This window comes from Pleurodeles waltl, chromosome 3_1, assembly GCF_031143425.1.
Source record: "Pleurodeles waltl isolate 20211129_DDA chromosome 3_1, aPleWal1.hap1.20221129, whole genome shotgun sequence".
Taxonomy (NCBI): domain Eukaryota; kingdom Metazoa; phylum Chordata; class Amphibia; order Caudata; family Salamandridae; genus Pleurodeles; species Pleurodeles waltl.
Window position 1 is genome coordinate 824,988,098 of NC_090440.1, and position 20,351 is coordinate 825,008,448.

The following is a 20,351-nucleotide window of genomic DNA, read 5'->3' on the forward strand; positions in this document are numbered from 1 at the left end:
CAAATGCCACGAAACGCCCAAGTGCACATTCACACGCGCAAGAGTCAAATGGATTATCATGCAAGAATTAGGCCCAAGAACTCGAGCGTCCTCGATAACGTGGTCTGGGGCCCAGCCCAACCTCCGTCTTACTGCCCTGACTAAGGATCACCAATGTAAATGAAGGACAGAGGCCTGGAAGATCAAGGTAGGCCACCGGAACAGTGGCTCAGGAAGTTGCTGCTGCCCTGCACCGGGACCTCTGAATAGTGAGCACGTGGAGCTGGGCTGGCTCCCTTAAATAGAGTGTTGGCCCAGCCTACAAACCACACCCAAGGATGCTGCAGGGAAAGCTTGTAGAAGGCCCTGGAAGGGGACCACACCCTGACACAGTCTGAAAACCTGCAGCAATACATAGCATGTGAACAGTATTTATATACATGCTGAACATAAGTCTTTAAGATTAAACTCTGATATGCAAAAGGTTAAACAATGTCATATCATCACAATGCATAAATTATGTTAGCTTGAAACTGTTGGGTTTTTGCATTCTTGTCGCCCGTAGAGCGCGCACTGCCCTGATGTTGACAGTACTCCCCTCTCCCAGACGCGCTCTAGGGCCTGGTTTGTCTGGATTGAGACAATGAAAATGCCTCACAAGTACTGGAGCATGGATATCAGATGCGGAAACCCATGAGTTACTTTCAGGGCCATAACCTTTTCATGAGATTAAGTACCGTGGGTTATGCCTTCTCAGTTTAGAATCCAACACTTTCTTGACTTCGTATTCTTCTTCTTCCTGTACGAGAACTGGAGCTGGATGAGGGCGGACCTTCTGGACTGCTTTTTTCAAGATGGAGGTATGGAATACTGGATTAATCCGTAATGATCTTGGCAATTGCAGTTTATAGGTCACAGGAATGATTTCCTGAAGGACAGTGTAAGAACCTATGATTTTGGGGTTAAACATGTGCTTCTTTTTGAAGTCTATATATTTTGTGGAAAGCCACTCTTTGTCACCTGGTTGATACTGCGGTCCCTCACAATGTTTCTTGTCATAATGCTTTTTGTATTTTTGTTTGGCCTTTTCTAAATGCTGTTGAATCAATTTCTGGGTTTGATGCAAATGTTGAATGGTTTCTGACACAGCTGGAGTAAGAGAACTTTCTTGAGGGATTGTGATGGGTAAGGTGTTAGGCAGATAGCCAAACAAACCAAAAAAAGGTGTAACGCCAGTAGAAGTGTGGAATGAGTTATTGTAGGCTAACTCAGCTAACCAGAGCATTGATGTCCAAGAATGAAGTGCTTTTTCAGCGTAAGCACGTAGGTATTGCTTCAAAGACTGATTTAATCTCTCCATTCGACCATCTGTTTGAGGATGGTGGCTAGTAGATAGTGTAGATGTCACTTGGAGTGTTTTACACCATGTCTTCCAGAAATTGGAGGCAAATTGTGACCCCCGATCGGAGAGGATAATTTTTGGCAGTCCATGATAATGAACCACACTATTCAGTAAAATAGTTGCCAGTTCACTGGAGGTGGGCAATTTCTTACAGGCAATTAAATGTCCATATTTCGTGAGACTATCTACTACCACCAGAATTACTGAATGCTGTTGAACCACTGGCAGACCGGTAATAAAGTATAAAGAAATGTGCTCCCACAGACAACTTGGGGTTGGGAGTGGATGCAACAACCCTTTTGGTTTTGAATGACTTGTTTTAGTACAAGCACAGACTTTCCAGTTGTTTACCATTGCTTTTGCATCTTTTGTTAGGGTAGGCCACCAAAAATAGCACTGGATTAATTCAAGAGTTTTAGGAGTACCTGGGTGACCTGCCGTAGGTATAACATGCAACCAATGAAACACTATCTTGCGAAGTTTGGTAGTGGGCACGAACAAACGAGCATCATGAAAAGGTAGTCCTTGCTTGATTGACCTTTTGGGATCTGCTTGGGCCCATGTCGGCAATTTCTCAACAGTGAAAGAATTATGGATGTCTTCAAAGAAATCTTCAGTTTTTATGATACATAGGACTTTGTCGGGAGCAATTATAGCTCTGGAGGTTTGAACTGCAGGCAATGTGGTAGACTCTTGGCGGGACAAGGCGTCAGCTTTGCGATTATCTTTACCAGGCCGGAAGGTTACCCCAAAATCAAATTTGGCAAAAAACTGCATCCAGTATAATTGCCGAGGAGTCAGAAGTCTGGCGGAACTCATGAATTGCGAGATTACGATGATCAGTGTATACCGTGACAGTGTATTTGGCACCCAACAAATGATGTCTCCATTCTTTAAAGGCATCACGAATCGCCAGAAGCTCTTTTTCAGCAATGACATAGTTCTGTTCGGCTTCATTCAACTTCCGAGACATGTAAGCTACAGGATGACGTTGACCAGTGTCCTTGTTTCATTGAAACAAGACTGCTCCTATTGCTACATCTGTAGCATCAGCTTCCACTATAAAGGGTCGATCCGCGTCAGGATGAGTCAAGACTGGGGCAGTGGAGAAAGCTTCTTTCAAAGTTGAAAATCCTTGGTCAGCTTCTGGGGACCATACAAATTTCTCCTTCTTTCTTAATAACTTAGTGATTGGAGCCACTGTGTGGGAGAAATGATTTATGAATCTCCGGTAAAACTTTGCAAACCCCAGAAAACATTGTACATCACAAACAGTTTTTGGGCTGGGCCAATCAGATACGGCCTTTACTTTCTTCTCAGCCATCACCATCCCTTGAGGGGTAAGGATAACCCCCAAAAACTCAACTGTGGAAACATGAAACTCGCACTTGGTTAGTTTGCAATATAAATGGTGCTTTCGAAGGGCTGCTAGAATTTTCTTGACATGTTGGACATGTTCATTTTCATTGTCTGAGTAAATCAAAATGTCATCGATGTAGACTATGGCAAGTATGTCGAGGTACTCTCTAAGAACGTCATTCAAGAAAAATAGAAATGCTGCCGGAGCATTACACAGACCAAAAGGCATGACGGTGTATTCAAAAAGGCCATACCTTGTCTTGAACGCTGTTTTCCATTCGTCACCCTCTCTCATTCTGACCAAAAGCACCTCGAAGATCAAGCTTCGTGTAGATTTTTGCTTTCTTTACTTGTTCCAGTAAAACCGGAATTAGGGGCAAAGGATATTTATTCTTGATGGTGACTTTGTTCAAACCCCTATAGTCGATACAAGTTCGAAGTTCTCCATTCGCCATCCGAACAAAAAACAAAGGAGAAGCTGCAGGAGACTTAGAAGGGCCAATGAAACCACTCTCCAAGAATTGATCTAGGTATTTTTGTAAGTGTTGATTTTCATGTTCTGACAGGGCATATACACGACAGTTGGGAAGTATCGCACCTGGGACTAGATCAATTTGACAGTCATAAGATCTATGAGGAGGTAAGTTCTCTGCTTCTTTCTCATCAAATACATCTTCATAAGATGAAAACTGTTTGGGCAACGAACTTCTTTCTCCGCGGCAGTAGCTATGTAAGAGTTGCAAACTTTTGATACTTGAATCTTTTGGAGGCATTGTTCTTTACATAGCGCAAATGAGAACACAACCTTTCGTTCTGCCCAATTAATCTCTGGATTGTGAAGAGTTAACCATGGCAAGCCAAGGATAATCCCATACTGGGGAGCATGGATCACGTCAAGGATGAGTTTGTCTTTATGTTTCTTTCTTTGATTCTTATCCTCACAAATCACCGACAAGGGGACAGTCTGAATAGTTACTAGACCTCCAGTCAAGAGTTTTCCATTGACCGACTAGATGATTTCTGGGGTCTTCTTTTCAATACATGGGATCCCCCATGCACATACCAATTGGGTGTCAACAAAGTTCCCGGTAGCCCCAGAATCGACTAGAGCCTTCTTGAGATAGGTCTTTTTCTTAACCTGAACTCTTATTCTCAGTTTGAGATGTCTAGATTGTGAAGGGTCCACAGTGACACCCAAGAGCAACCCTTCTCTGCATCTTGGGTGCTTTAGTTTTCCGACTCGACTGTGCATTGACTGCAACCTTCTGAACAGGACCGCGCTTGCTCTTTGGTTTGATTGGACAATCTTTGGCAAAATGAGCCTTCCGCCCACAATAGAGACATTGCCCATTCTTTCTACGTAGGTCCTTTTCATCTTTGGTCAAAGGTCTCCTGATGGTTCCAATTTCCATTGGTTCCGGCGTTCTTTCTTTCGGAGTTCTTGAGTCTCTATTATCGTGAACACGCCAAGAATATTTTTCGGTCTTTTTGCACGTTCCTTTTCGTTCTGTTAAACGATGATCAAGCCTCAAGACAAGGTTTATCAATTCTTGACAGTCTGTAGGTTGCGGGTCGATTTGAGCTAGGATATCTTTTAGCTCCTCTTTGAGTCCCTTGTAAAACAAGGCCACTTGTTTTTCTTCAGGCCAGGATGTCTCAGCGACCAGCCAATTAAAGTTGGCAAAATATGACACTAAGGGGGTCATTCTGACCTCGGCGGTAAAAGGCCCTTACCGCCGGTCAGAAGTCCGCCATTATACCGCCGCGGCCGCGGTAAACCGCCACGGTCATTCTGACCTCCAACTGGCAAACCGCCAAAAACCCGACATCCACGGAAGTCCGCCTCATCAGCGGGCAGCGATAAACTGGAGATGACCAAACCTCCACCGTCACGCCAACAGAAATACGCCCATGCCATTACGACCCACGAATCCACGCAGCGGTCTTTCAACCGCGGTATTCCATTGGCGGTACACACCGCTGCGGTCAAAATACACACACCCTTACAAAACACAGCCACATTGGACAATTCAAAATACACACACCTGAGACACATACACACAACACTCCCACACACCCATCACCATATAAAACACACACCCACATCACCCACAAACCCCTACAAATCGAAATTCAGAGACAAGGCGCAATACACAGAGAGAGAGCACAGGGAACGCAAACCACAACACACACAGGAACCCAACATCATCACCCACACCACATCTACGCACACATCACCACACAGCACCACTCACATCACCACAAACACCACCCCACACCTCATCCACACCACCCCATGGCACCCCAAAGACACCCCAGGTTCTCGGACCAAGAACTCAGGGTCATGGTGGAGGAAATAATAAGGGTAGAGCCCCAGCTCTTCGGCACACAGGTGCTGCACACCACAATAGCCAGGAAGGCGGAGCTATGGCAAAGGATTGTCGACAGGGTCAACGCTGTGGGACAGCATCCCAGAAATCGGGAAGACATCCGAAAGCGCTGGAACGACCTACGGGGGAAGGTGCGCTCGATGGTGTCAAGATACAACATTGCTGTGCAGAAGACTGGCAGCGGACCTCCACCCACTCCACCTGACTTCACAGCATGGGAGCAAGAGGTCTTTAACATCCTGCATCCTGACGGCCTCGCTGGAGTAGCCGGAGGAATGGACTCTGGTAAGTCTAATCTCAACTACTTCAACCCCCCCCCAACCACCAGCATGCCAACCCACACCCCCACCCTCACCCCCAACCCCCCAGCACACATCCTCCCTGCCAATGTCTCACCAGCACAACCCACCCAACCCAACACCAAACCCTGAATGCCAACACAAACCATGGACACCCATCACCTATGCATGACCACTGCACATACCCATCCCCATCCCCCCCACAAACCACCCTCACATCTCCTCCCACAAGGGAATGCCAGCACTGGGGGACAAGGGCACCCACAAATCGCACGCCATGGCACACACAGAAGCAATAACCATACTCTATTACCCCTGCAGGGCCCGAACGCCAACACACCGCCACGGAGGGTCCAGAGATGTCCATCCCACCCCCAGAACAGGCCCCCAGTGATGACAGCAGCTCTGTCGACCTAGAACCTGATGACCAGCCCGGACCATCGGGGACCTCTGGACAGTCGGTTCCCCACACACAGACACAGGCCACAGCAGACCTAACCCCCTCTGGGAATATCAGCACAGCTCCCACCCAGCGGGCCCATGCCTCTGTCTCCAGGACGCGTCAATCAGCGGTGTGTCCGCCACTACAGGGCACCCAGGCTGACCCACCACCCCAACAACAACAGGGACCTGGGGGCAGTGGTAGTGGGCACACTGTCCAGGGGACAGATGCCCGGGGAAACAGGGGAACTGGGAGGGCTGCTGTGCGACAGGGGGGGGAGGACAGGCCCAGGGAACCGACTCTCCAAGAGGCCCTCACCACCATCATGGGAGCATACCACCACTCCCAGGAGACGATGGCGACGGTACTGGCCAGGTTCCAGGAGATCCAGGCACAGCAGGAGGAACGGTACATGGGGTTCAGAGACGAACTCAGGAACATCGGTTCCGCAATGGGGACCATAGTCCTGGCCCTCAACCGGATAGACACCACATTGCGGGACCATGTGGCACTCCAAAGGGCCCCTGTCACTAGCCTGGACCTGGAACAGCCTACCACCTCCGCCGGCGCTAGTGGACAGGAGGCCCCCACATAACGACAGGCCACCAGAACCCCACCTCCTGCTGAAGAACAACCACCCCGCAAGAGGAACCTGAGATCACAAAAGAAGACAGAGTAGGATGCCAAGACCCCCGCCAGCATAAGATACCCCCTGATGTAATCCCACTGTCCCACATTGTCACCCTGTCAAACCTTAAACAGCCCCTGCTCCATCCTTCCACAGGCATATGGACAATGCACCTGTGAAACTGAGAACTGGACTCTGCCATGGACATTACTCCACCCCCACCCATCACCGTTTTACTATCATGGACCTATATGTAGCACTAAAAATAAATCACTAATTGCACTTCAAAAATCTGGAGTCTGCTTGTATTCTTAACAAATGTATTACACATAACGGTTCAATAATGTTCAGTTACAGTGTGATGACAACATACCAATGTCAATGAGCTTTAGTCCATGGGCAAACAAAGCAGAAGTCACGCAGTGGGTCATACAGCTCTGAAAAGTGAAGGGAAAGTCAAATATCTGTTAAAAGGAACTGGGGGGAAACACAGAAAGTAGAGATGCAGGAGGCCAGAAGTAAATGTAAAATGGCGTGGGTGATTCTTACCTGTGTGCTACTGAAAGTACTGTTGTATAACTGTGTCCCTATTGTCCGTGTCGTCCCCGTCGTCTTCCTCCTCTTCACTCTCCACAGGCTCCACAGCTGCTACAACACCACCATCTGGACCATCCTCCTGCAGGAAAGGCACCTGGCGTCGCAATGCAAGATTGTGAAGCATACAGCAGGCCACGATGATCTGGCACACCTTCTTTGGTGAGTACATTAGGGATCCACCTGTCATATGCAGGCACCTAAACCTGGCCTTCAGGAACCCGAAGGCCCTTTCTATGATCCTCCTAGTTCGCCCATGGGCCTCATTGTACCGTTCCTCTGCCCTGGTCCGGGGATTCCACACTGGGGTCAATAGCCAAGGCAGGTTGGGGTAACCAGAGTCACCTATTAGCCACACACGGTGTCTCTGTAGCTGTTCCATCACATAAGGGATGCTGCTATTTCGCATAACATACGCGTCATGCACTGACCCAGTGAACTTGGCATTTACATGGGAGATGTACTGGTCAGGCAAACAGACCACCTGCACATTCATCGAATGGTAATTTTTTCTGTTTCTGTACACCTGCTCATTGTCTTTTGGGGGTACTAAAGCCACATGGGTCCTATCAATGGCACCAATGATGTTGGGGATATGTCCAAGGGCATAGAAATCACCCTTCACAGTGGCCAAATCACCCTCCTCAGGGAAAACAATGTAGCTCCGCATGTATTTCATCAGGGCAGACAACACTCTGGACAAAACCTTGGAAAACATAGGCTGAGACATCCCTGATGACATGGCCACTGTTGTCTGAAAAGACCCACTTGCCAAAAAATGGAGGACTGACAGAACCTGCACCAGAGGGGGAATTCCTGTGGGTTGGCGGATGGGGGACACCAGGGCTGGCTCCAGCTGGGCGCACAGTTCATGTATAGTGGCTCGGTCAAGTCGGTATCGAAGTATAATATGTCGTTCTTCCATTGTCGACAGGTCCACCAGCGGTCGGTACACGGGAGGATTCCTCCTTCTCCTCGCAAGTCCCAGCGGACGGTGCCTAGGAAGGACAACATGGAGTACAGAGTCAAGCAACCCACAGGTACGTAACCACAGCTTGCACAGTACACGAATCGCTATGCATTGAATGGCTTGTATGAGTGGCAATGCAAGGCCTAGGCCTGTGTGACGCAGTAGAAATTAAGCCATGTGGGCCCTTGAAATGGCGGCTGCCTGACCTGAGAAGTGTGACAGTGGGATGTGAGGTCAATGCGCTGGCGTGGCACACCGTGGCGGTAGGCGGTCGAAGACCGCGGCGCAAAGCAGCATTGGTTAACATTGAACCCTATGGGTCTCAGGAGCCAATGACAATGTGCGCCGGCGGTCGCGGTACGCACCGCCGCGGTACGCACCGCCGCGGGCGTGACTGCCATTTTCTATCTGATTAATCACTCGAGACCTGATCATCCACAGGAGAGGACCTATACTGCAAGTGCTGCTGTGACCTCGGTCTGGAAGATACAATGGCTGCTGCGACTGGGGAAAGGGCCCCTGCCTTCACTTCTGAAGAGTTGGAGAAACTTGTGGATGGGGTCCTCCCCCAGTATGCGCTACTCTACGGTCCTCCAGACCAACAGGTAAGTACACTGGGTGCACGTTGAATGGCTATGCCTGGGTTGTGTATGGTGGATGTGAGATGGTGGGGTGGGGAGAGAATGAGTAGTGCAAGGCACAACAGATGAGAGCATGTGCCACATGGCAAGGTTGGGGAGGGGGGGGCAATCACACCTAACATGCAGACAAATGATGATATTTCCTATTCCACCCTGTACTTGTCAAATAGGTCAGCGCCCATCAGAAAGTCGACATTTGGCGTGCCATCGCCAAGGAAGTCCGGGCCCTGGGGGTCCACAACAGACGGGGCACCCACTGCCGAAAGAGGTGGGAGGACATCCGCTGCGGGACCAGGAAGATCGCTGAGTCACTGCTGGGGATGGCCTCCCAACCTAGGAGGGGTGCCAGTCGTACCCTGACCCCCCTGATGTCCCGGATCCTGGCGGTGGCCTACCCCGATTTGGATGGGCGCGTGAGGACATCACAGCAGACACAAGGGGGTGAGTAACAGCACATTCAGCTATCTTTACGCGCAGTGGAGGCGTCTGGGTGGGGGAGGAGGGCTGTGGGTGACATTAGGCCAGGGCGCTTTCTGTAGTGTAGTCCCCTCCTTTAGGCATGGCCCTGTGCCCCCACCTCTGTAGGGTGCCAAGTACAGCAATCGATGGTCCAGCATCACCCATGTGCGCATTTGTTGTCCATAGACCTGTTGGCCTAGTCACAAGTACTGAGTAATGTACCCCGATTGCGCGGCGTAGTGCATGAGGCTCCTGTGTCTGTCCTCTCCGCCAACGGTGGTGACAATGCATGCACTCAACCTGTTTTTATTCCTCCCCCCACCCTTTTTCTTTATCTTCTTGTGCATGTGTGCATTAGCATCATCAGGCGGAGGAGAATTGGCATCGGAGCACGAGGGAGCTGCAACTCACAAGGCCCCGGTGGGCCATGGTACAGACACCGAGGTCACCAGTGATACGGAGGGCGAGGGGAGCACCACAACGGGGACCCGTGGTGACACCAGCGACACCGACACGTCCTCGGAAGGGAGCTCCCTAGCGGTGGCGGCAACATCCGGGCCCCCGCCTCTACAGGTACAGCCGCCACCCAGCGCACCAGCTCCGCCCTCCCAGCAGCCCCTCAGCCTTCGCTCCGTGCCCGCTTGCCCAAGAAGGCGGGCATCTCCTTCGCCCCAGGCACCTCAGGCCCTGCCCCAGTTACCCCTGCTGCCCTCAGTGAGGAGGTCATTGACCTCCTACAGACCATCATTGTTGGGCAGTCTACCCTTTTGAATGCCATCCAGGGGGTAGAGAGGGAGGTGCATCGGAGCAATGCATACCTGGAGGGCATTCATTCAGGTCAGGCTGCCCATCAACGATCGTTCAATGCTCTGGCCTCAGCACTGACGGCAGCCATTGTCCCTGTTTCCAGCCTCCCTCGTCTAACTGCCTCCACCCTGTCTCTGTCTCCTGTTCCTCAGCCTATCCCATCCACACCATCAGACCAGCCTGCACACACCTCAATACCCAATGGCAGCTCATCCAGACATAAGCACCACAGATCACACAAGCATTCACCCAAGCAACACCCAGATGCAGACATGCCAACAGTCACTCCCACCTCTGTGTCCCCCTCCTCCTCGTCTCCCTCCTCCCTCCCTGTGATGTCTCCACTCACACCTGCATGCACACCACCATCAGCCAGTTCTTCCATCACCACCACACCCTCCAGTACAGTCCGCACACGTGCAGTCACCACCCCCACAGCCATTTACACGTCCCCTATGTCCTCTCCCACTGTGTCTGTCACCCCCTCTTCCAAGACACACAAACGCAGGCAGCCACCCACCCAACAGCCAACCACATCACCACAGCCTACGTCACAAGCACCTGCACCCAAAGACAGCACACCTGACTCTCCTACAACCACATCCTCTTCCTCCACTCCCATTCCCACTACACCTACCCTTTACCTTGGTCATAAGAAAGTTTACCTCTCCAAACTTAACCTCTTTGCCCCACCTGACCCACCCCCTCCATCTGCTAAGAGTCCGAAGAGCACCTCAACCACCACCAGCCCTGCTTCAAGTGTCACGATTGTGCACGGGTTTTGGAGTCCACCCTTTCCCAGCACTGATACATCAGCCAGCAGCAAGGGGACAGCCAGCCCCCCCACCCGGAAAGAGGACCCGTAAAATCAAGGGCCGCCGCGAGAAGACTGACACGGCTGCCCCCAAGGAGCAAAGTCCTGGGACGTCATCTGCCACAACATCCAGGGGAGGCAAGGGCCAGAGAGCCTCATCGAAGGAGGGCAAGGGCAGCAGGGCGGAGAAGTCAGCCAGCAGGGGCGCGGACCAGGAGGGCCCCACAAGCCCCATCCCGGGTGTGAGGGAGGACACCTACGGGCCCAGGACTCCGTCACAGAAGGGTCCAGCAACTGCACGGTCGGAGGGCGACTAAGCAGGGAGTCCTGGCCAGGTCTGGCTCCCTTGAATGACTGGACAAGCACCGCTGAAGAGGGCCCCGCCGTGCAGAAAGGCACCGCTGAACAGGGCCCCGCCGTGAAGAGCACCGCTGAACAGGGCTGTGCCGTGAAGAGCACCGCTGAACAGGGCCCCGCCGTCTCAAGCACCGCTCCGCTGGGCCCCGCCGTCTCAAGCACCGCTCCGCTGGGCCCTTCCTGTCAAGCACCGCTCCGCTGGGCCCCGCCGTCTCAAGCACCGCTCCGCTGGGCCCTTCCTGTCAAGCACCGCTCCGCTGGGCCCTTCCTGTCAAACACCGCTCCGCTGGGCCCTTCATTTCAAGCACCGCTCCGCTGGGCCCCGCCGTCTCAAGCACCGCTCCGCTGGGCCCTTCCTGTCAAGCACCGCTCCGCTGGGCCCTTCATGTCAAGCACCGCTCCGCTTGGCCCTTCCTGTCAAGCACCGCTGGCCCATTGACAGTGCCGGTTCTGTGTCGAGCTAGTGTTCACGCTGCACTCGGGGCACCCTGCCTCCTACATTACCTATGGAGTCTGTAATCCACCTGATGGCCTGTGTCTCTGCACTCCCCAGGATGGCACAGTGGGCAGACCACCCACTGTAGAGACTTGTGAGACTGTGGCTTTGCACTCCCCAGGATGGCACAGTGGGCAGACCACCCACTGTAGAGACTTGTGAGACTGTGGCTTTGCACTCCCCAGGATGGCACAGTGGGCAGACCACCCACTGTAGAGACTTGTGAGACTGTGGCTTTGCACTCCCCAGGATGGCACAGTGGGCATGGTGGCCCCTTCGTGGATCTGGCGTCGTGGACTCATGTGGCTGAGGTGCCCCCCTTTCCCTTCCCCCTGAGGTACCTGTAGTTTTGTCATCTGATGCCCCAGCAGTGTTCTCTCCAACGGACTCAGGTCTCCTGTGTGGGCTTTGCCCATGTGTTGATACACTTTGGCCCACGGACAGTGGAAATTTAAGTGACTGTGCAGGACTTATTGCCTATGTTTATCGGTTTCGCAATGTTCTTACTTGATTTTTTACAATTCATATTGCTATTTTATCATGACTTCAAAGAACCTATTTTATACATAAATTTTGTTTCTCAGTTTAATTATGTCTTTGCCTTATTCCGGGGGGTTTGGGTGGTGTCACTGTGACTTGTTGCTCTGAATTGGTGTGTAGATAGTTGGGGGGGGGGTCGCATATGTGTGTGCCCGTAACCTTTTCTCCTCCCCCCTTCCCTGTGTCGTAGGTGCAGTACTCACCGTTGTCGTCTGCGCCGGCGTTCGTACTCGTGGTAGATGAGCAGGTAGACAAGAGCAGGTAGGATGTTTAATTCGGGTTCCATGCTGTCCTCCGTCCTCGTGGAGTGTGTATAGGTGAGCGTTTTCCCGTTCGTAGTCTGTTTCTTCCGTGTTTTTATCGGCGGGGCTCCCTCCCCGGAAAAGGTGGCGGATTGGTGAGTTGTGATAGTGTGGGCGGTACATTGTCTGCCGCCTGCCTGTTGGCGGTGACCGCCGCGCTGTTTGTGTGTCCCGCCGTGGCGGTCGGAGTGTTAAGGTGGCGGGCTGTGTTGGCGGTTCCCGCCAGGGTCAGAATTCCATTTTTTGGACCGCCTGCCTGTTGGCGGATTGGCCGCCGCTTTATCACCGACCGCCAGGGTTGGAATCACCCCCTAAGTCCTGATTCCCTTGGCATAAGTCTAATAATTCACGATCTGCTGACAGTGTTACAGTTCTACGATCAAAAACTCGCTCAAACTCGCGAACAAAATTTCTCCAGTTATACAACAGGGGACTATCTTTACACACAAGAGGAATAGCCTAGATAGTTGCATCTCCAGACAGATATGATAACAAGAAAGCTACTTTGGACTGGGCATCGGGGAAAGTATGTGGTCTGCAGGTGAAGTGTAATTCCACTTGAACCAGGAAAGATTGCACTTTCAAGGGGCCACCTGAGAAACGTTCTGGGGGAGCTAAAGGAATGGCTGAAGGAACATTGAGGGAAATGTTTGTCGGATTACCTCCAGAAGTCTGAGAAGAAGTACCTGGCCAAGACACACCTGTGGGACTTTGTTCCTACTTCTCTACCTTATCCTGTAACTGACTCACTCTCTCAGCTAGGCTAGTTGCCAAATCTTTTGATGATACCACCTCTGCTTGGAGCTGAGGGATAGCCTTGACTAGCTCGTCCAGTGTGGCCATGCTGAGAACATACACTAACCAGGAGGATAACAATTTGGGGGCTCACTATTCTGTCGGAGTCACCAGATCCTCGGGGTCTGTGCACGTTCCCAAAATACCTCCACCACAAGACAGCTCGAATACTCTGATTAGATTTGTCACAGAGTCTAAGAGAGTCCAAGTGGGGAAAAGGGGATTAGAAAGGGAACAGCTGGGAAGGAGACCTATAGGAAGCAAAAGTTAAAACACACAGTATCAAAATTACATCACAAGAAATCAGTATTAGGTAATGACTCTAAGCATCGTCAATCTGAAAACATGAACAACCTAAACATAGACTTAAAATTACTAGGCTTCAAGATGACTGGATACCTGTGAGGGAATCAAGAAATGGTTAAATTAAACTTTCAAATTTAAGTACTTTCCTTTGCATGAGAATCAGGAAACAATCTGAATAATTTCTAAACCATCATATGAATTATTTTTGAGAAAACATATTAGGAACACACTAAATTATGGGCCAGATGTAGGTAGAAACCAATTTGTGATTTGCAAATTGCAAGTCCCTCCGACTCACAAATTGGTATGCAGTAAGGTGTCTCAGGCACCTTCTGCGACTTGCTATGGGGTCGCAAAGACCCACCTCATAAATATTTATGAGGTGGGTCGCAGTTTGCGACCCCATAGCGAGTCTAGGCACTCACGGGGATGGTGGCCTACTGGAGACAGCAGACCACCATGTCCGCGACTGCTTTTCAATAAAGCAGTTTTTTTTCTCTTTGCAGCCCATTTTCCTTAAAGGAAAACGAGCTGCAAATAGAAAAAAATACCGAAACCTTTTTGTTTCGTTTTTTTTCAGAGCAGGCAGTGGTCCATAGGACTACTGCCTGCTCTGAAAAAATATTATTGGGAGCATTCACAAAGGGGAAGGGATCCCATGGGGACCCCTTCCCGTTTGCGAATGAGTTACCATCCACTTCAAGTGGATGGTAACTGCGGGTTGATTTGCGACCGCTTTTGCGGTCACAAATCAACCCTACATCGCAGTGCGACTCGCAAATAGGTAGGGAATGCCCCTTCCTATTTGCGAGTCTGAAACACATTTTGCGAGTCGGTACCGACTCGCAATATGTGTTTCAGCATCGCGTGAGGGCATTAGCGCCTCGCAAATGGCGTTTTTCGCTGTTTGCGAGGCGCTAATGCCTTCCAACATCTGGCCCTACAGCTAGAACTCTGGCCTTTTTGTTTTCTCAAATTGTCGGAACATGAATTTGCGCACTTTGCAGATTTTCACATAGATAGTAAACACCATACAAGGATTGACCACCATGAATAACACCACGTAGATTCGAGGAATAAATCACACGACTTGTCAACTCAAAAACTTCCAAGCAAATGCCTTAGAATGGAAGCGCACAATGAATACCCTTACACAATGAATTACCCTTTTTTTGGAAACTTTGTTTTTCACACAGATTACTACCTGTGCTTACCACTACGGTTACTAAGCCATTTAGCATACGGACTTCCCCACAGATACGGACGTCGTACCAGACACCGTCTGACACAGTTTTCCGGTCTCACCCTATTACCTCTTTAATGTACTCCTGGGAGTTAACGCTCCACACACAGCCTTTTTAGCCTTGATAAAGTCACAGGTATGACGAAACACATGTTGGCTGTACCAGTTTCTGGCTGTACTTTGGATTCACGATTAACAATCTGAATAAAGGACCTACTGGAACACAAAGAAGGACTTTGGATTATTCTCTTACTACTTTACTACATTTGAACATTTGCTCATACTGTATTTGAGCTATACGCTATTTGAGTGCTGTGGTCTTTATTTGTTCATAATATGTGTGGTTACATGCAGTTGTGGCCTGGTCTACATAGGGAGTCCAATATGTCCATTTACAATCAGGTAATAGGAATACTGTAGAAGTATTAATAAACTGGACTTCAGCCTCCCGCTAAAAGATCATTTTAATATCGACCATGAACATCAACATGATTTCACCTTCTGTGCAACTGACCCTCCCCAGAAACAATCAGGAAGAGATAATCTAGAACTGTATCATTAGAAAGAGAGAGGGATTGGATAATCCACTTGCAAACAATGCTTGAACAAAGATGCAGAAATGCATTTCTATTTTCTATGACCCACATTGTGACAGCTACACTTTTCTGAACACTTCATCTTAACTGCATTGAACGATATAAGTGCAGTACTGAAAAAAGTCAGTTCCTTACAAACAACAAAAAACGCTTTAAGTCATTAAATTATGAATTTCAACTGACATGACAATAACTAATTCTACTTCAAAATATTTACAGTATATATTTTCACTTCCCCATAAAAGCAATTGAATAGTGGTTTTGACATGGTAAGCAATAGTATATTGTCAATTATTGATTGCAATTACCTTGACCATTGATACTTAGACCCAAATTTAAGAAGAGCGCTACCTAGCGCCACATTTGCTTCATTTTATTGATGCTAATGTGGCGTTAGGTTGGCCAAATTGCCGCAACAAATTTACAAAGTGGTGCAATGTACGCATTGCGCCACTTTGTTAACCCTTGTACCAGTTGTACCAGATTATACCTGCGCCAGGCATAATGTATGCCCCTGGGGGGTGGGGGGGGGAGTTCTCTGTTAGAAGGCCCAGAAAAATGGAGCAGTGGAATCTATGAGATTCCACTGCGCCATTTTTCTTGTTATTTTTAACACCTGCTCAGTGCAGATGTTAAATTGAGGCACACTATTGTTTATAATGGGCCGCTTTGCAGGATTAGCACCAACATTGTTGGCGCTAATCCTGCAAAGTACCACAATAGCATTAGAAATTATGACACTATTGATCCTAACGTGCGCCATGGCGCACTGTATCATTAATATGGCGCACACATGGTGACATTAGGGGGCACAATGAGGTGAAAGAAAAGTGGCGCTTCATGAAAAGAAGCGCCACTTTTCTCACATCTGGGCCTTATTTTCATTATTTTGCATAGAGAATTGCTCAAATGTTTAACACAAATTTCTTCGTATGTTAATTGCACTCACAATTTCTAGGACAAAGTCTATCATGTTGCCTTGCTTTTCTATACTCCATAACATGCTAAGGTGTCACAAAAAAATTTGTCTCATTGTTATGTTGGAAAATTGCTCATTAAAGGGCCAATGTTGTTAAACAATAGTGAACTAGATTCACGTAATATATGGATATATCTACTTATGTATACCCTGTCTATTTCCTATAACCACCATGTTAACCTTTTATAAAACATAGAGCACTTGTACAATTTGCATGTGACAGCTACACAGTCAGTTAGAATTCCCAAATGGATGCAATTTCCATGCAATTTTAAATATATGTATTGCTGGAATTTCACTAATCACCTGTACACTGCTAAAGGTACTTCCTAGGAAACCATAGTTTTTAATATTCCGTACACAACTGCTGTACAACTGTTGATGCTAAAATAATATCTACAAACCAGCTCATTTTAATATTTATCAATGACCTCATTAACCTAGAAAATAGAAAGGACCTGTATTAGGAACTACATTCAACTCACCACTTAAGATAGCTATCGCTCTTTCACTGCTGATACTCTGTTTTTATAACCATCAACTTTAGTACCATTCTAGACAAACTCACCTCTAAAGAAGGAAGCAAATGATGCCGGTACAGCATGTGTAGTTAACATCTAAATAACAATCTTCTAGAATTTGGCCACTTTACAGTAGATTTGCATATTCCCCTCTGTAATGTAATGTTCCAAACAAGTATTAGTTGTTGTCAAATGAATGCAACATACTTGTAGTAAAAGCCTGTGTCTACCTCAGGGAGCAGAAGTAGTCACAACATAACATGTGAACAACAAACCCCTTTTGCCATACACACAGCCAACAGCACCTGCAACTGAAAATCACTCTGGGCCATCAGATCCAAATGCCCTTTAATGGTAATAGCTTAAGCTTGAATCTCAGATACCCCATCCTTTGATATGGAAACTGTGAGAAGGCCATGTATGATTGTGGACATAACAGCACATAATATATCTCTGGATGTTTAAAAACTGATTACCTTACCACTAACTCAATGTCTTCTAGAAAAGACATCAAGCTCAAAGCTGTATTGATTGTGGCCTTGAATAGGTTTTCATTTCTAACGAAAGAACAATCTACACTCAAGCCAACAATATTTGAGCCACATGATATATATTTTTTTCTTCCACAACAATAGTGTCTGTCTTAGTCTTTCCACCTAAGTGAGCAATCCCACGGCCATTTTTAGGTGTTGCTCGGTCACTGGTTTCTTTCTTAACAGATAACATGATCCATCCCATTGTAAATCTATTGTTTATATATTTACAGTCTTGCCTACCACAATCTGGCATCAGCACCTCCCTTTGAGTCTTTGCAATATCCTCTCAAACAAAGCTGGAGTCACATCCTCAGGTTCTAGTGCCAAAATTATTCTATAGCCTTCTAATTTTATATGTATGCATTATTTTCTCCAGTGTGTTTTTTCATTTTCTTATCCACTGAAAGGGAATTAGAAAAACGTATCTGTCAATGTTGTTCACGTCCCTAGTGGATCAACTATCCATGAATAAGACTATAATTACTGGCGTAGGAATCCTTTCCACTCAAGTTTGGACACTGAAATCAGAAATCTGACACAACGGTTGAGAACGCACACATACCTTAATTTGAATTTCGACATTTTGAACAATAAATAAAATTAAGTGAGTTACATGGGATCTCTAATATATGCTAGCCAGTTAGCATTTAAAGGTATATATCTTATGTGCACCTTAAGAGATTTAAATCATTGTAATTCATATTCATGCTCGGTATAGTAATTGCCAAGATAGCCAAAAGCTCATTTGAATAATATGATTATTATATTCAGATTCCAAATCTCCAAATCATTTATTGCATTCAGATTCTAAATAAATTAAGAAGAATAAAATCAGTGCTTGTCTTATGAATAAATCTGCACCCTGATCGTTGTACTCTAAAGATGTCAACAACCATATAGAAAATATTATATATGTTAATTCATGGAGTTTAAGTTGTCATTCAACAATAAATTATGTACCTTTGTACTCAGCCTGCCCCCTTTATCCTTTTGTGGGCTGTGGCAAGATGTCGAAGGTTTGGTGGGGCTAGACTGGTCAGTTTTTGATGCTGGGCTTTTTAGGGCTCAAGTGATTAATTGAAGAGTCTTCAACAGCTTGGTAACATCAGAAGGCTTTTGTTTTGCTGTGCAACCTGAGGGACCCCCCCCCCCCGATTGGCTAGTTACAACATGAACACTATTTAGTTGTGGGCATTGCAGGACTTGGAGATATTGCCCCCTTGAAATGCATTGTGGTGAAAGCCTGTTTTTGAAGGTCAAGGAGCACATGTGAAGGGTGATATCACATTTTAGTCACATTGTAAAATTGTTTGTTGGTGGTAGCATCCTAATTTAAGGAATAGCGGTGTGTTTGAAGATGGTTTTACCCTCTGAAAAATGCTGATCCTCTGCTGGGATTTGATGAGCTAGGGTTGACAAAATCATTTGTATTTCATGATATTCTGATAGAAGTTATGGAAGGTGCTGCAGAAGCTAAAATGTTTTCTTTAAGCTTACACTATTTACCTCACCCATGTGAGACCAAAATCTGATATTCTGAGTAAACATGTACTTCCAACAGCAGGAGATTCCACAGAGATCTACTGCAGCTTCCCACAGCCTAAAAATGAACCCGCTAACCAGTAACATTCTGTACTCATGACAAACGTCTGGCACACCTGAAAGCTGGAAACAAATCTAAAGAATTACTTTGAGAAGTGACCAAAGAGAAAGGGTTATTTTTGTCATATAAAGTATGGCTACTGCGCTAGAAAGCTAAAATGATGACACACTTTCTATGGTTCTCAAATATCTTCCTCATCCATTTCAGTAAAACATTTTGACATGCAGATTGAAACATCTATTTTCAATACCATTGATGGAACAATTTAGGTGTGCTTTAAACAAAGTTGACAAACTTTATGCCCTAGCAGGTGGCTAAGAGCAGTTAACATAACAATCAATCAACATTTAACTTACAGTATTACCAATTTTGCCACACAATGAAAATCCATAAGGGTTTTATTACTAATTATTACTCAGGTTAATGTAAACAATTCTCAAAAATAAGCTGTAGCGGTACAGTAACACCATTGGTTGTCCAAACCTCTGAAAGAAGTGCAATCTAATATATCCTTATAGCTTGCCGTAGTGGGCCATACCGGCAAATAGAAGCTTGCGCCAGCATTAAAGGCCCGAGCCAAAGGCAAGGGCCTTTAACAAGGGAGCAAGACATTAATTACCAGTATATCCCAGCTACAAGGGGCTATAACGCTATTCGAAGATTCTGACACTATAGGGAAAAATAGTATAATAAATAAAACAAAGTCCTCACAGAGTCTGAGGGGATTGAAATCCTCTCGGGATCCATGAGGCCTTTGTTCACAGCTGTGGCGTTGAACACAGAACATTGGAATGTTGACTCTCCAGGCTTTTACCAGCCAGTAAAAACCCAGAGAACTCCATTGTCTCTAATCGAGCTCCCAATGTTCTAATATAGCCTTTTAGCCCACTGCCGAGGGCTATACCGGTTGTTAAAGACACTGAACCTGAGATATAGGCCCAAGCCACAGGCGAGGGCCTATAAAGAGGGAGAGGGCCATTAACAATCATTGTAGCCCCAGATATAAGGGTTTTAAGGCTATTAGAACATTACACCCACTGAAGGTAGACTGCTCTAAATAAAAAAGGGAGAAACATGAAGACAAATATTGGAATGTTGGAGCTCCAATCTTATACCAGCCAATATTAGCCCTGAGCTACTCAATTGCCTTCAATGTATTTCTATTGTTCTAATTAGCATTAAAAAAACTAAATGCTCAATAACTGCTATTCAAAGCAACAATAACAACACTTAATGCTCACTAAATAAGCACTGTCCAACCTATCTAAGCATTAGTGAAAACTGGAATAATCT